The sequence below is a fragment of the Desmodus rotundus genome, chromosome 2 (assembly GCF_022682495.2).
Source record: "Desmodus rotundus isolate HL8 chromosome 2, HLdesRot8A.1, whole genome shotgun sequence".
Taxonomy (NCBI): Eukaryota; Metazoa; Chordata; class Mammalia; order Chiroptera; family Phyllostomidae; genus Desmodus; species Desmodus rotundus.
This window is the reverse complement of record NC_071388.1, coordinates 155,395,067-155,411,655: the sequence shown is the minus strand read 5'-3', so window position 1 is coordinate 155,411,655 and position 16,589 is coordinate 155,395,067. Positions and strand designations below refer to the sequence as shown.

Sequence of the window (16,589 nt, the reverse complement as noted above, 5' to 3'; positions counted from 1 at the left end):
TCCTAGCTAGAACTGTAGAGATTTACAAACTCTTCCCCTTATAATTCTCCTTTGGAGAAGATTCTTTATAATGAAATTTACACAATTAAGGCTAAGTTGAAATTGCTTGCTTTTCTCCGCAACCTGGCAAGTTAACATATATTTATATGTACACATTATATATATAATTTTGCTATATGGCTGAGGTTTCTGTAGAAAAGTTTATTTCCCTGAGTTTTACCTCATTTCCTAGGAGTAACAGATAAAATAATGCTAGGAGACTTGTGTGTTATTGAAGTGTTCACATTATTGAATTCTAAATAACCCCCCTGCCAATCACAAATCTCTTCTTTGACACTGTTCCAAATTTGATTTCTCAGCAATAAGTTTGTAGGCAGAAAAATCTTTGAGCATCGGTGACCTAAGGGAGTCAAATTACTTCACATCTAGTGCGTGTGTGCGTGCTTGTGTGTGTGTGTGTGTGTGTGTTGGGGCTGGGGAGTGAAAGTCACTTAGAATACCATGAAATAAGAAGGAGCTTATACCCTTTGCAACAGCATGGATGGAACTGGAGAGCATTATGCTAAGTGAAATAAGCCAGGCAGTGAGGGACAAATACCATATGATCTCACCCTTAACTGGAACATAATCAATAGAAGAAAAAAGCAAACAAAATACAACCAGAGACATTGAGGTTGGGAACAGTCTAGCAGTGGCCAGGGGGGAGTGGGTGGGGATAGTGGGAAGAGGGGATTGCAGGAACTATTATAAAGGACACATGGACCAAATCGGGGGGGATGGTGGAGGTGGGGGAGGGAGGTGGGTTCAGCTAGGGTGGGGTGGAGGGATGGGGAGAAAAGGCATACAACTGTAATTGAATAACAATAAAAATTAAAAAAAAAGAAATACTGATATACTTAAAAAAAAAAAGGAATGTTAAGGAGAATGCTATTAGCAACCCCTCTTCACCCCACCGCAGAGAGGCAAGCCAACTAGCTGGCAGATTAGTAAAGGGAGTGTGCTTTCGCTTGGTCTTAAAGGTGTCATTCACATCTCAAGTAATGTGTTAATAAATGGCGGCAGAGTTTACATGTTTCTGGAAGAGCCTTCGCCAGATTATCAGGAAGGTATCAAGTAGGTGTAAACAAAACACTTTACAGAGTCAGTTCCCACTATTTATTAGTTCTATCTTTATTCAGTGCAGAAAAGGCATTTTCTAAGATGCATGAACTGAGTTTAAAGTTAGGGTTTAAAGCATTTTCAGGTATATGTATTATCAAGTCAAATTTGGCATCCTGTTACATTGTCATAAAAATACTATTTGTTACTTATACAAATAATACTTTTTATTCGATATAACAGAAGCAAGCCAAAAAACAAAGAAATAAGGTTCATTTGGCCAATAGACAAATTCTGGTTATAAAGCCCAGAATTTTATTGTTTAGAAATAAAACCTATTCTGAATTACCTTGGATCAAGAACAAAAGATTTGTTGATTGTTTCTGTTTGCCCACTAGCAGCATGTCATTTGCTCCAACTACTTTGACAGAGATTACATCTAAGGGCTCCCACTTCCTTTTGCACTCACAGATTTGCCATAACTCCAAGGGAAACGGTGGGAAGGCTTTTATTAAACTTCCTACCTGTTTCTGTTCCATGTAACCGTTCACCTTCCACGCACAGATACAAACAACAATGATTATACACAGCCACATAATACCTCCATAGTGAATCACGAGCCGGGTGGCAGTCCAGTTGCAGGCAAGACTCGTCCTCACACTAGGCTTGGTCTCCTGGCTACATTTTTTAAAGTTAAGCCACTTCACACAGTCACAAAATTCCAAGGGTGATATTTAATCAGGTCTGGTGACCTCAGAACTGGACAGGATCCCTGCTTCTTTCAGAATGCCACGAGAAATACTTTCTAAAGTGGGTCAAGGCTCTTGCCTCCACATCATCTGCTGACAGGTCACTCAAAGGCATGGGATGCCAATGATACCCAAAGAAAGAGTCCATAAAACCACATCCCTAACTTGCTCTTCCTGGCCTTTGTCAAGCGTGGACTACCAGTGCTTCCCTGGTTCACCCCCGAGCAGTCAGCCTACCAGCACGGATCAAGATCCAGTGCAGAGAGCTGTTACTAATTTTATGTTGTAATGTACTCACGATCTGATAAACCCAGGGCTGAAGGAATGCAATATGGTAGACTCTTTTTAAATCCATATTCATTGTTTGCTCTATTATGCTTTGGGCCCTAAGATAATTTGGAATAAATCAAGAAATAATTATTTTTTTCTCAAAAAGTGTGGTTAGCTAGGAATAGAATGATAAAACTCATTAAACTCTGAAAATATGTTTACGTTACATATTTATAAAAGCATATTTAAGAGGCATACATAAAATGAATGCTTTTTTTGTATTTATGCCAACCTAATTAGGCAAGTAGAAAACAGTAACGAGGTAGGACTAGCTCTGGTATGAACCCAACCATGTCTCCCGGCTTCAGTGAGGCATCTGCACACCGCGCCTGCGCACGCACCTCCGCCCCAGCTGTATGGACAATGACAGCCCTGTGCTCTTACATTATTAATCATTCTACTCAGTGAAAAGTATGAGCTATATCATATAATTGAAAGGGAAAACAAGAAGCTAACTTTGCAAAATTATAATCAATTCAGGATAATTTATTAATATAATAATGGGGACTAATGTTAGTAACCTATGAGGATTATTTGGAATTCAATGACTTGAATAGACCTGGGGTGTTTTGTGAAGGGAAGGGGCTCTTCGTGTATAATGTGGACTATAGTGCTATTTGGAGCTCTCAAACCTAAAAAAGGGAACTTCTCCACTATAATAAATGCTCTTCTGATCAGTATTGATAGGAAAAGCCAACTGAAAGTGGAAAGAGAATATTGGTTTCCCTGGTCTTCACCTTCATGAATATTTTCAGCATTTATTTTCTGTTTTGAGAAGAGGCTACATAGTTATCTACTGTGACATTTTTAGAATACCTAGAATAATTCTGTATATAAGCTAGGTACTTGGTGAGTGTTCAATTTTTGAATTGTTTTAACCACAAAGATGGCTTAATTATTATAACACCTAGAGATCAATTATAAAATATATATTTGTACTTTCTGTGAAGAAATCTTTCCTTTTATAAACATGTAATTTTACTACATGGCTGAAGAGTCTCAGGTTTATTCACCTTTGGGGCAAAAATGATAGCAATTGTTTTAAAATCACAACTCTAACAGTTCTTTTTTGTGCTCTAAAGCAAGCATTTTTGGTGAAAGATTATTGTTTACTGAAGAATTTTGCCTTTGGGATCTCATGGGTTTTCTCACTATTTTAACCTTAAGTTAGCTGAGTTGAGCCATTTCTGAAAACCTTCCCACAAAATGTTCAACCTAAACGTCCTCTCTGGCCTCGCAGGGAAAATTTGGTGGAGTTCTCTCTTCACAGTGGAGCCAGGACACATCTCACACTCTTAAGTGAAAAGAGGTGTCAGCTTAATCAGCACGTAAATAAATCATTACACAAGAAATAGCTGTCTGCTTAAAATTTACCTTTTCAGTTCATTAGGCTTTTTCCTTCTAGACTTCTTTTGTATTCACAAAGCAATTTCTTTCTTTAAAAATGTCTTAAGACTTCTATGGCTTTTGGCTGACACGAGTGGCCAGAGTGGTGTCCTGCTCCAGAAAAAGGCCCACTTTCCTTGGAACTTGGTTATAATGCCAGCATTGTCATCGTGATGGAGCACTGCTCTCAAAAGATCATTACAGCTGCAGAGAGACCAGAGTAGGAGGACTAGTTCTCTTCTGAAATGTCATATTCTTGGTCCGGTGATCTGAATTTCATGTATTGATAAGATTGATGTTTTTAATGGATTTTTATAAAAGTTTTAAATTTTACTTTCATTCAATTATGAAATGCTGTTGTGCTCAGAATAGTAAGGAATAAAAGAAAACCATTTTAAATCCAAAACAAAGAGCGTGAAAACTATTGGGTAGTATATTCAGGCTGGTACTTTTTAATTACTTATTAAACAGCACATATATTATATGTACTTTTCCCTATGTATTTTTTATTTTTTTAAGACTTTATTTATTTATTTTTAGACAGAGGGGGAGGGTGGGAGAAAGAGAGGGAGAGAAACATAGAGTGTGATTGCCTTTTGCGCCCCCTACTGGGGACCTGGCCCACAACCCAGACATGTGCCCTAGACTGGGAATCAAACCAGTGACCCTTTAGTCCAGGGCCAGCACTCGATCCACTGAACCACACTAGCCAGGATTCTATGTATATTTTTAAATGGGTAAAGAAAAAATGAGAAGTTGGAATCTAGATCTTTTCCATTGTAGGTCTAGACTTCCTTGTTTTCTCAATGTTCCAGGTCCATTCAACTCACACGGATTGTGTGCCTGCATGTGGCAGGCATTGTGGCCGGGAGTCAGCAATGAGCAAAAGGTAGATTGTTGAGAACTTGGATATTTAACAGAAGTGGAAGTCCACGAGACCTGACAGTGTTCTTAAATATGCAGATTAAATGTCTTGTTTGAATGTATTCGTAGGAGGCAGACTTTTTAACCCGTAGAGAAGGTAGGGGTGAGAAAGAATCAATTTCCTATCTCTACTTCCAGATGTTGAACCAGAAGGATGCTTATAAAATAGCAGGGGTTTCACCTGCCTTGTTTAGTTACGAATCTGGAAATATGTGTTCACTGCCTTGGGTTACCATGTAAGAGCTCTTTCAAACAATCTGTCCTCTTCCCATGCTTCAGCTTCCCCTTAAACATCCAACAGATAAATGGAAAAATGCCTTGACTTACAGTATCACCATACAGCACCATAAGCATGAGTGAAATAAATGTATACAGAGATAGAGAAAAGAGAAATGCCATGAATCTACTGCCTGGAAATGTATTCTTCCTAGGAACACATGTCCAACCTATCACTGTATTTCAAACTTTTACGAATGTACCTTTTCCACATAAATGCCATTTCCCCAAGGAGCAAAGATCTGATAGCAGCAAAACAGCAATGTTCTGAGGGAAATGGTGCTTTGTAAAAATCCAGCGTCATTATTCGAAAATGTTTTCTTTTGCTGCAGAAGAAAAAACTACTAAAATTCAAAATTGAACTTGTTTTTATTATTATAAGAAGGGTGCTGATAAAGGCTTAACCATCACTAGGTGAGCACTCTTTCTCTATGTCTACTACTTTTTCATTTGCAAACGTTATCTTGAGCCCTGCCATGCCAGGCTGTTCTCGGGGAACTTGAGTCAAACAGCCAAATGTAACACTGAGCTATAAAGCACCCTGCTGCACGCCAGGCTCAAATATGCTGCACCCCAAGCCCTAAGTCTAGTGCATGCAATGGTGTTTATAGTAAAAATATTGTGGGCCTTGTGACAGGAATGCCAAAGACATGGGTGACATTTTTGTCCCTTTTTTTATTCCTTTTGCAGAATGTTAAATTATCATCACATGGTATTTATTAAACATCCCAATGCACAGGTAATGGCAAAAATGAGCTATACTTATTAGGTAGCTTAAGAAACTACTGGAGAAGCCAAGGTATATAAATACCGACTACTATGCTTTAGATATCAAGTTACAAGATACAATCACCTGGTCATAGAAGACAATTTCCTTATGTCAAAAAGGAAGACCATAAGAACTGAAAAAAAAGTTTAGCATTTTGTTTCATCTCAGAGAAAAGGGTGACTGTGATGTCATGGGCCTGATTTTTAGCAGGCCCTTCCTGTCATTTTAATATATGGCACTGTCCCCGATCACCTCCTTGCTCAGCATGTTGCAGGTCGGGGGCCGGCCTGATTATTTCGGAGGACAATGGCTGCTGTGATATCCGTTCTTCATTCATCAGAGCAATTCGCTTGCCCATTCCGAGGGTCCTTATACTCTCAGTAATTCACAGAAGTGTCACTGTCATCATAATTCCAGGCAATATTATATATTGTGATCTCTACTCAAAATTAGTTCTCTTCATTTATTATGATAGGGGATCTTTTACTTTAATCAGAAACTTAAACAAGTATAAATTTCCCCTCCCTGTTCAAAGAGCATAAACAAATCTTTGTGGCTATTACTTTGTGTTTAATTTTTCATGTGAAGTAAACTAAGTATGGCTATATCCTTAAAATTAACTCTCAAGTCATTTAACAAACCTCTTGGCTGTTAATTAGATTTTCAAACTCGTGCCTCCGGTTGAGACTCCAATAATAATAGAAAAACTTGAGCTAAATGAATTCACGGCCGAAGTTATGGGATTTTCATACTATGTTTTCCCCAGGAGCAGTTACACTTAAGTAAACAAGCCCTCAAAATGGTGTCTCAGCTATAATGACACCCTAACAGGCCTAGAAGAACACAAAACCTATGCAAATCTGTAGAAATTCTGAGTTCCCTCATTATAACAGAATATTCACTTTGCAAGGTAACAGAGGAGCTTATTACAGACACTGTTGCAGTTGCCCCTTAGTACACTGGCAGGCCTCAGATTTTCCCTGCGTGGCGGCCTCTCACTGCCCCTCAGGATGGAGAGAGAAGCTGCAGCACCTAAGGGTGGCGCAGTGGGAAAAACCACCCCCGTGCTCTCGGACAACTGCTGCTCAGTGGTGGCTTCTCTGACCTCCCCTTTCTCCTTTCTGCCTCTCCATGGCACTTCACGGATACTTCTATTCTAACATTTAGGTTGCATTAGAAGATATGTGGTGATTCTTCAGTAAGATCTCTCTGTGTGCCAGGCACTGTGCTAGGTGATGTCCGTACAGATTTACATATTATAACATCATGCAGGTAAGGGATTACTGTCTCCATATTCCAGTTCTCCCAAAGCCCCAGGCAGTGTGGCTGCTGAGCTCATTCCCTGAGCATCCTTCCTTCTCTCTACGTTCTAAGTACAAAGCTGTACCTTACAAATGAGGAAAGTGAAGAAAGTGAATCCTAAGAAACTTACAGTTGCTCAGCTACTAAGTAGAAAACGCGTGACTTGAACTGGTGTCCAAAGCCCATGCTCTTAGCCATTGTCATATAGGGGCTGCTCTTCGTGCTTTACATATCCGACTTTTGCTACTAGTCCATGGGCACCTTAAGAATGGAAACATTTTAGTCAATCATTTTCTCCTTTCGGTCTTATATGGTGTTAAAATTTAGCAGTTGTGTTCAGGGTTGTGGTCATCTTTATTTAAAAAAATCTGTTATTTGCTATGTCTAGGGCAAAGGCTCAGCCCCTAGAGCCAAGTGACTAATCAGGAAACATTTTTTAAAATTTATTTATTTTTTAATTTTTTGATTAGTTTACTTTCAGTATTATTTTGTATTGGTTTTAGGTATACAGTGTAATGATTAGACAATCGTATACTTTACAAAGTTTATATATAGTTGTAGTTTAAACTATAGTTTATATATCTATATCTATCTATCTATATATATATCTAAAATCAGAGGGCTCTCTAAAAGGGGCTCCTGGGATATCATTACACATTCTCATTACAGGCCTATTTGACAGAGCTGGGAATAGAGGGAAAAGAAGAAGAGGGGAAAGGGCGAAAACTGGAAAGACTAAAAAAGCAAAAAATTATAATAACTCTCCCATTTGAATTCCTATATTTCAGTAATTGCCTGCAGTACTAAAAGAGAATCTAACCTTTTTCTTAATCTCATGTTTAATAGAAACTATCTCTTAGTATATTTTGAGTGAGTTCGGGGCTCATTAGCGTGAGAGACAAATAGCAGGTGAGTTACATACAGCACTGCATAATGAGGAGGAAACCTGTGACCATTTCTTTAATCCCTCACCAGGGAACGTGCTACTCTCCTTCACCTGGCGGGGGTGTTGGAGGGGGTCTCATGTCACATTCCAAATCATGGGCTGGTTTAATAATGTTCACCCTGGGTGTCCCAGTGCTGGTCCTGGCTTGCAGTTTCAAAGTAAATCGGAAATCAAATGAAATCAACCAGAGGCTGGCCTTTGCACGTACAAGGCCTGGGTAAGAGAAGGGCCCTTCTCCCTTTTTGTGACTTTGATCAGTCCTGTGATTCTGATGGAGATGGCCACATCCTTCCAGACACTTGACTGCTTACTCTTTCCCAGCCTGGGATTAGGCTACCTATATAGCTAGAAACTTGAGGTCCCTAAAGGGCAGCTTTGAGAAAGAGTGCATCTTGTCTTCCTAGACCCTAGGGTGACAGGGATTGAAGAGTTGGCCCCTGATGTAATGATTTTGTTGAAATGGGTAGACTTGGACACTATTACACATAACCCATCATTACACCGCACTGAATGGCCATGAAAGCAAATTATGTCTCTCAAACTAATAATAGCTTACACTTCATGAATGCTCATAGGGTGCCAGGCTGCTTGAAGACATGTCTTCTTTATCTCTTCCTGTGAGGTAGTGATGATAATAATTATTATTAGTCCCATATTACAGAAAAGTAGAAGGGTACTTGAGAAAATAAATAGCTTTCCCCAGACACCATGGGCAATCAGTGGTGCAAGATGCATTTGAACTCACTCATTTGGACCTGAGAAGCCCCTCTTTTTATTGCTCTAATTCATGGCTTCTCAACATTAGAAAGAGGATGGACTGAAAAAGATGAGTGTCCAGCTTCTGCAGTAAATTGACTGGTCCTTCCAGCTGATTTCTACTCAAGCCCCAAGATTCTCTTGGCTATCCACATTGTTTCTTTCTCTTTCCACCTCTGGAATTCTGCAGTTATTATTATTATTAATCTGTGCAGATGTTCTCAGGTTGAAATACATAATCAGGGAGCAATGATGTGAAATGATTTCTTCCACCCCCAAAGGTGAGCTATTCACTAGTTTAGTGCACAAGTAAAACAATGCATATTTCAAATTCTATCCCCTGAGCACCCATGGTCTGCAGTTTTAGCCTGCCAACACTAATTACAGATGAATATCAAAATAAAACGGTATTGATTGTAGCATATCACTAAGAAGTGTAAGTTTGTGTTAACATGACTTGCCGTCAATACTAGGTATATTTTATATAATCAGTACGGGTATTTGTCTACATAGGCCAATAGATTTTTCAGTACTGGCAGAACTCATTTCAAAAATAATTCATATTTTCAAATACTTGTCCCCTTTGCTTCTATACTCAACCCTTGCCCATCACACAAACATTCGTGGCTTAATTGCCTTCATATTGGCTGCTTCAAAGCTTAATGTATAACCTTAGAAAATATGAGTATTTGGAAGTAGAGAAATGAAAATGGCTGGTATGACGTGAGGAGCATCCTGGGGCACAGACTAGGTAAGGATGCCTAGACAAGCCCAGCCTGCTTAAAATCCTTGGGTCTCCAAAATAATATAGATATTTCTCTTTTAAGTTCACATAGTTTAACATTATACTATATTGTCTGCCATTTCAACAATTACATAACCTTTAAAGCCTCTTTTAAAAGGCAAATATACCCTGGCAAGTTAGGGGACTATGGGTCATTTATCCAATTAATCAATCTCTCCAAATTTCTTTTTATTACATTTAGTTCATTCAGGTCTATTGAATTTAGGAATGTGAGTTTTGGCTGGAGATGTGGGAGGGAGGCAGAAAATTTTATCATCCTTGAATCCAGGTCAGAGAAAAAAAAAATTCTTCCTCTCCTTTCCCTCTACAGAGGGCTTCATGGAGACACCCTACTTCCCCAACTCAGCCGGGTAGTTTAACCCATACTGGGTTTTAGCTATGTTATAAATTAAAGACCCCTTTGTGCACGGGCACCGGCAGTTAACCAAAGTGTCTGGTTAAGGTTTGCAGAGGAAACTACACTCGACATGTTGAACTTCTAAGTTACAAACCGACCTTTGGCGGTCTGTGCAGGGCTCCGGGCGGCGTCTTCACCCACACCCCACAGCATACTCATCAGACCCCGTTCAAAGTGCCGACACGCAAACCGGAAGTCTTGAAGGCCCTGAGTGTCTGCACACACAGTGTGAAGACATCTGGATGAACTGTATTTAAGTATGAGATACAGATGTTTTAAATAATTTGTAGGACAGACAATACCTATGTGATTGATGCTTTTACTTTGATTCTTGTGGTACTGAGGAGGCCTCGTTTTTATCACTGCAGTGTTGCTTATGAAAGCCTGCCTTTATTCCTGAGAAGGAGGAAGGATTGAACTCAGTGGGTGCACTGGAGACTGTGGAGGATTAGCCCTGGATTCTCCTGTAAGATGTGAACTTGGTGTGATCAGGGAAAGGGGAGCTGGGTGAACGGCCTGGCTATATTTGCTCCTTTTGATCCTCTCTTCCCTTTTGGCACTCCACTCTGAGCCACAGGCTTGATCTCTGCTCTGATTTCAGTTATTTTAAGACTCTTAACTTTCTGTCCTCTTTCTTATTATATGTGTCCTATGAAACCTAATTCAAAAACAGGATGTAATTTATTGCAGTTTTTCTCAAAATATGATCGAGGGCTCCAAGTACAGAAACAAGTGCTATTTGGTATGAATGCTGATCCGTTGCTCCCCCCGCCCCCCAAATCTCTGACCTGGAAGATACATACTGGGAATCTGTGTTAAATTAACTATCCAGGTGAGTCTAGGGCAGACTTACGAGAACTGCTTTTTCTGATTACTCTAACTTATGAAACGCTCACTCTGCAATTCCATTAATCTACAAAATCTAGAAACCAAAGTAACAGGAAAAGTTATAAATCTAAGTATCAGGATGCCTCTGAAAATGTAAGAAAATTAGGAACTCTGTAACAGTTCAACAGAGATCCTTGCTCTAGAATCTATTCTTAAGTATGTTGGGCATTTTTCTATCTGAAATCTCATTTCCATAGAAGATAACAGAATACTGTATTTACATTGCCAATATGATAACCATTTCTTACTTGATTTTTTACAAAATTCTTGCCTCTAAGCAACTGGCATTCAAACCTAATCATTCCTTCTTTAGCCACACTTGATGGTCTTTGTCCTGAAGTGTTTTTTTCGTTTTCATTATTGAATAGAGCAGGCGCAATGCTGGCAAACCCCAGTTTATCACCGTGCAAACTGAATGGAGAGGCGAAGTCAATGCCTCCTGGTGGGTTTCCCCTTACATCAGCAGCCAGAAGGACTCACCTTCCCTAGGAGCCTCATGTTGGTCTGTGGAGATGCATCTGAGTGAAGGCCTGCAATATAGAGCTGTGACTCTTCCACAATCATTGATAAACTAGTAATTTACTTCAATGAAACCAATTTTCAATTGAGGTATTTGGTGTCAAGACACACCTGGTGAGAAAGTGAATTCTTCCACCTTTTCACAGGAAGGGCCGAGGGAGGGATATGAAGACTGGGGGTTCAGAGTGCATTTCAGAGCCTCTGTAGGAGGCCTGCTCAGTGGGGACACAAGAGCTCCTGGAAAGAAAAAACTGCACAGGACATTTTTTAGTGTCTGAACTCAACTGTCTGCGTGAAAAGTGGGAGGGTAAACAAGTGGCTTAAGGACCACGAACCTCAGAGCCAGACCCAAGCTTTCACTTCTCAGTAGGTTATTTGGTTGGGTTTTCCCTGCTGGTTAGGGGCTGTTGTGGTCTAGCATGACTTCAGACCAATAGCCAGCCAGAATGAGGGGCCCAGGGCGCACTAGCCATTTCTGCACAAGGGCAGGGCTCTGGTTATTTCTCTAATCTAGGCTTCCTCTAGTGGCCTTTGCTATTACCTTGGTTTTCCTATTTTTCCCCCCTTACTTAATGATGCTACTCACATTCCTAAGTTTCAAACTTAGGCGACTGGTTGGATTTGGGTTCTCAGTTTCCATGAAATGGCCCCTCTCTCCACTATTCTACATGCAGTGGGACCTTTGTCAATGATGGTGGGCTGTCTGTCATATGATTATTTTCCAGAATCAGTCTTGGGACCATAGGTAGGTAGGTATTCTAACATGGCTTCTACCCAGACCCCACTTTTTATACAGAGATTCATCCTGGGAGTTGAGGGTCCTGAGTGTAATCAGTGCTGCCTTTAGCTTTCTTGTTGCTCCTGGCTCACTTAGAAAGCATCTCAGCTCTGTTTATATAAAACTCAGCTCCTCCTTTCCCATCAGTCAAAGAACAGTCCCCCAAATGAGGTTGCCAAAGACCCATGAGGTTCTGAGCTAAGGGATTTTTTTCTTTACTTTTTAGAGATTTGTTCATATAGGAGGTATTAATTTCTTGGACCTGGAATGTACTTTTCCTCTCAGGCAAATCTTACCCACAGAGGCCACTAATTATAAAGTTAAAGGGTGGTTATTATTCTCTACTGACAGCAAATCCTGCACTTTATTAAAGAATAAATAGAGCACTTCTTTTTGCAAAATGTATAATAAACCTACACAAAAGGTATACAAAGTAATCTGGGTCTCCTCATGGCTAGAAAAGCAATATGCTTTACTTTTACATTGCCTTTATACAATTAATATTAAGCATTCTTCTTTACTTCCATTTGTAATTGAAATTCTTTTCATAAAAAGTAAAAACGTTTTATGAGTATATAAATATACACATAAAGGTTAAAAGTATTGCTCTCTTTACTTTAAAAACTCCTTCAATAAAATAACTCAACTTGAAATGTCTACTGAACATAATATCTACTATGCTGTTCTTTGTTTCTACTCTTCACCTTGAAAATGCTTCCATTTTCAAGTTAAATTCTCACTGAATCTTTAAAATCTTTTCACAATGTAACAGCACTTTATGTGACAAAAAAAAAAGGTAGACAATATGAATTTCAGTAGCTAAGTCTGTCAGGGAACAATGCAGTGTTAGCATAGTATCTGGTTTTCCTGAGGAGATATAAATGAGACTTTATAAAGTAAGAGTTCATTTCTGACCCTAGTAATTTTTCTTGCATGTGAGTGCAATACATATGACCCCAATTTGGCCATTTGCTAGTTCCTATGTCTTGATGATCCCCTTCTCCAGCCTCTGTAGTGCTACCTGCAGACATCTACCTGATTTATAGGTTAGAAACTCAGTCACACATTTCAGAGGTGCCTTCAATAAATGTTGCAATATCCCAGGATTGCCTGGGAAAAACTTCGGTGTCCAAGTTATCTGCTGAATAACACAAGTTTCCATTTTTCTGAATGTCTCATCAACCACTATTTGCTTCCTCCCATCAGCTCCTTCACCTCCATCAGCTCCCCAACATTTCCCCAACATAGATACCTTCTATCAGTCCACAGTGGTGGCTACCAAGCAGCCCAATATTCCTACTGGGATAGAGTCTCTTCTCTGAACTGTCTAGCGGGCTAGAGACCCATTATCTCAACAATTCCTACATCCTTGAGCCCTTGGATGGATTCTGATTTGGAATGGACATACTGGCAAGAATGGTTCCTGGTCTGAACTTCTTCCACAGCCAGACTCTTTCCTCTACTCCCATTTCAATGCACTCTACCCTACATTATTAGTACCTATGAAAACATACTAGGAGGGTGTAACTGTCTGGTGCCTCTGCCCAGGTCTCATTCAGTTCTCTTTTGCCCTTTACTCAAGCACTTGTTGCCTAGGGTCCTGCAAGCCTTGAGCAGGGCTTGCTGAGGTTAGGACACATTTTAAATAGCTTCAGTTTCAAAAAAAATTCCCTCCACTTTCTCTGTATGGATATGTAAAAAAAAATATGTGGCTACTATTTCTTTAGTAATGTGTGAAAATGTGATCCCCAGAGGGTTTATACCAGGGATTAGCAAACTATAGCACATAGGCCAAATCTGTTCTGCTTCCTGCTTTTGTCAATAAAGTTTTATTAGAACACAACCATCATTACTGCTCATTCGTGTGTTGCTTATGCCTGCTTTTGTGCTACCAGCAGAGCTGAATAGTTGTGACAGAAACTGTATGGCTCACAAAGCCAAAAATATGTACATCTGACCCTTTATATAAACATTTTGCCGAACTCCAACTCATACTCACCCATTACTTCATCTCTCTGTTTGTACCCTCTGTAGAGCCCTACCTGAGGGCTGCTAGTACCTAGGGGCTCGGACACCTACTTTGTTGAATTCCAAATTATTTTCACCGAAAGGGACAAAGCCTATTTTTAAAATTAGTGACACCTGCCTAAATACATTAGTGTATGTGGGGAAAAACCTCACAAAGCTGAGCTCAAAGACTTACAGGAGAAATTATTTTTAAAAACGCTGTCCAGAGAGAGGAAAGCAGGTGAATGACTAACAATGATTTCATTCAGTAGAGAGTCAGGAATACCGATCTCACTCTTCAGTGGGTGCTTTCTTTGCGGCGCGTTCACTCTGACCGCACCCTACTGGGGCTAGACACTGAGCCCCACCGGAGTGAGGAGAGAATCAGAACTGATTTCCTCCCATTAGATGAAATATTATGCAAAGGCATGCTTAAAAATGGTTATATCACCAAGGACTGCAAGTAGGCAAGATAAAAACATTTCTTAATCTTATCTGCTAAATTGAACCTGATGGAAAGAAAGCGACATTTCTCATATAAATCAAATGACTAGATATGCTGACATTTAGTTTCACAAAGTAGTCATTCTGTAAGGGTTCACATATAACTACTACAGTTTAAAATGGCTGAACAAAGGCTTTTACACCCTGTTGTGCCGAATTTTATTTTTTCCCTCTGCACTGATTAAAATAAAGGAGTCGTCACTGTCAGTGGGCAGAGCCTGTTGCATCGCTTTCATCAAATGCAAGAAGGTGTAAATACAAACTGTAAAGCAGCAGAGAAAGACCAAGACTCATCGTCTCACAGCAGAGCTGTGAAGCACAATCAAAGACTCCGAGTGAACTCATAATGCTTTTCAACACGTTACTGACAATCCTGTTAGCCGTACAACTAGCATGAAATGTCACAGTCCCGACACCGCTATTGAAGATACTTGATTTAAGGTATTTAATACGACTTTAAAACTTCAGATGAAGAGGAGTTACTTACCACAGGCCAAGCCACACTGCTTTTAATCTGGACACAGAGCCCATCCAACTGTTGTCACTAATTGAGTGAAAGTTGATTTTTCAGGGCATTATAATCTGAAACTTCAGGCTGCTTACTGGCGATTGAAGTATATAGCTTGTTGGATGAACGGAGGCTCACATATGCTAACAACAAAATCAATGCTTGTTGTTTCTGACAAAGGACAAGGACAAGGACTTATTCTCAGGAACGCAGTTGGACCACGCGGTGAAGTACACAGTTCTATATTGAGAGGTGAAAATCCTGCCCGTGGCGTAAGATTCCAGAACCCTGAGTGAAAGGAACAGATGGGCAGGAGGACGGGACGACACGAAGGTGCTAAAGATATGACAATTCAAAAGTTCTCTGAATGTCACCTGAACAAAGTCTACTTGCTTTCTGCTCATCAGTCCTTTAAAGGCACATGTTCACGAGGTCCACTTGTCATGGTAATCAGCCTATGAAAAGGTTGTGAACCATGATTTTACAATTAATCGTGCAAGTTCTTGGGGCTTAATCATGACTGTTTAAAGGCTGCAGCACGGTTAGCCTCACAGACACGTGTAGTTTAGCTGTGCCCAGCTCACTGGTGTTTCACACACGCCTTCTGGACTGTAGGTCCTGGACCTCCAGCCACGTCCACTGGACTCCCCGTGCACACGCGGTGCGGAGGTCAGAGCACAGTACTTGCTTAATAAATGCAGGTGGCAGAGATTTCCTCAAGTACGATTTTCCTCATTTATTATTGAGCACTGTGAGAACACAAAGACAGAGATGCTGACTTATCCAAGGAAGACTTACTTTGGCAATATCTGGCAATATCCACTCAGACATTGGCCCGGTGAGTTTGACCTCGGACCTTTCTCCCATACACTCTATAAAAGTAAATTATAAACACGAGCATTTATTGTGGAGTCTGACGTGACTACCTTATAGAATTTTGGCTTCATATACCTGCCTCTGGCCTCTTCTAATTTGTGGTCCATTAAGTTTCCCCTTCTGAAATTCTGGATCATGCTCTCCCACATAGTTGTCCCCTTGAAACCTCACTTAGCTTTGGTGCCTTCTACCACCTCAGCTCAAAAAGTCCCTGCTCTAACTAGCACCTTGGCATCTCCCAACCCCAACCCTACCTTACTATGACAAGGAGGGATCCTGACCCAGAAGGAATAGTCTCAAAAACATCTTCAAGAAACATTCTGTTTCCTTCCTGGAAGCCTAGCAAAGGTGGGAGCAGAGACTCTCTTCATCAGTGAGGAGGTCCCGGGATTTCCTGGCTAACTCATCTCAGTGGGTAACTGATGCCTTACCCTAGGTGATCAGCATGAGAGTCACTGTTGCCGCATCCCCACCCAACTGCCAATCTTTACAGCAACGACTAAACGTTATTTACAAGTAAAAGGTGGAGCATTATTTAACACTCTTGGTATATGACATTGTGCTTTATCTGTACTTCCCAGAGAGCTCATATCATAGTCTACCTTTCACTATACTTACTGCTTATTTCCTTCCCGAGGCCCTTTGGTAGCTATGTGGGAGCAGCTCTTCCATTTTTCTTATTCATTGAGTTCCCCAGAACACTAGTAATAAACTTATACAAGTAAGCACACTAGACATGCTTACTAAATATAAGAAGGGGCCGAGGAAGCA

At 40.3% G+C, this 16,589-nt stretch overlaps 1 protein-coding gene across 3 annotated transcripts in view; it reads right to left on the bottom strand.

The window, feature by feature from the left end:
* The window catches only part of B3GALT1 (beta-1,3-galactosyltransferase 1), a 510,742-nt gene that overhangs the window by 93,299 nt on the left and 400,854 nt on the right, over positions 1 to 16,589 (bottom strand). Inside the window, exon 1 of one of the 3 annotated variants that reach the window (XM_024579916.3) lies at positions 14,922 to 15,170. The exons of the other annotated variants lie outside the window; for them this stretch is intronic. The gene's annotated coding sequence lies outside the window, so the exon portion shown is untranslated. Of the gene's footprint in view, positions 1 to 14,921; positions 15,171 to 16,589 lie in introns of those variants that run through there. 3 annotated transcript variants of the gene reach the window in all.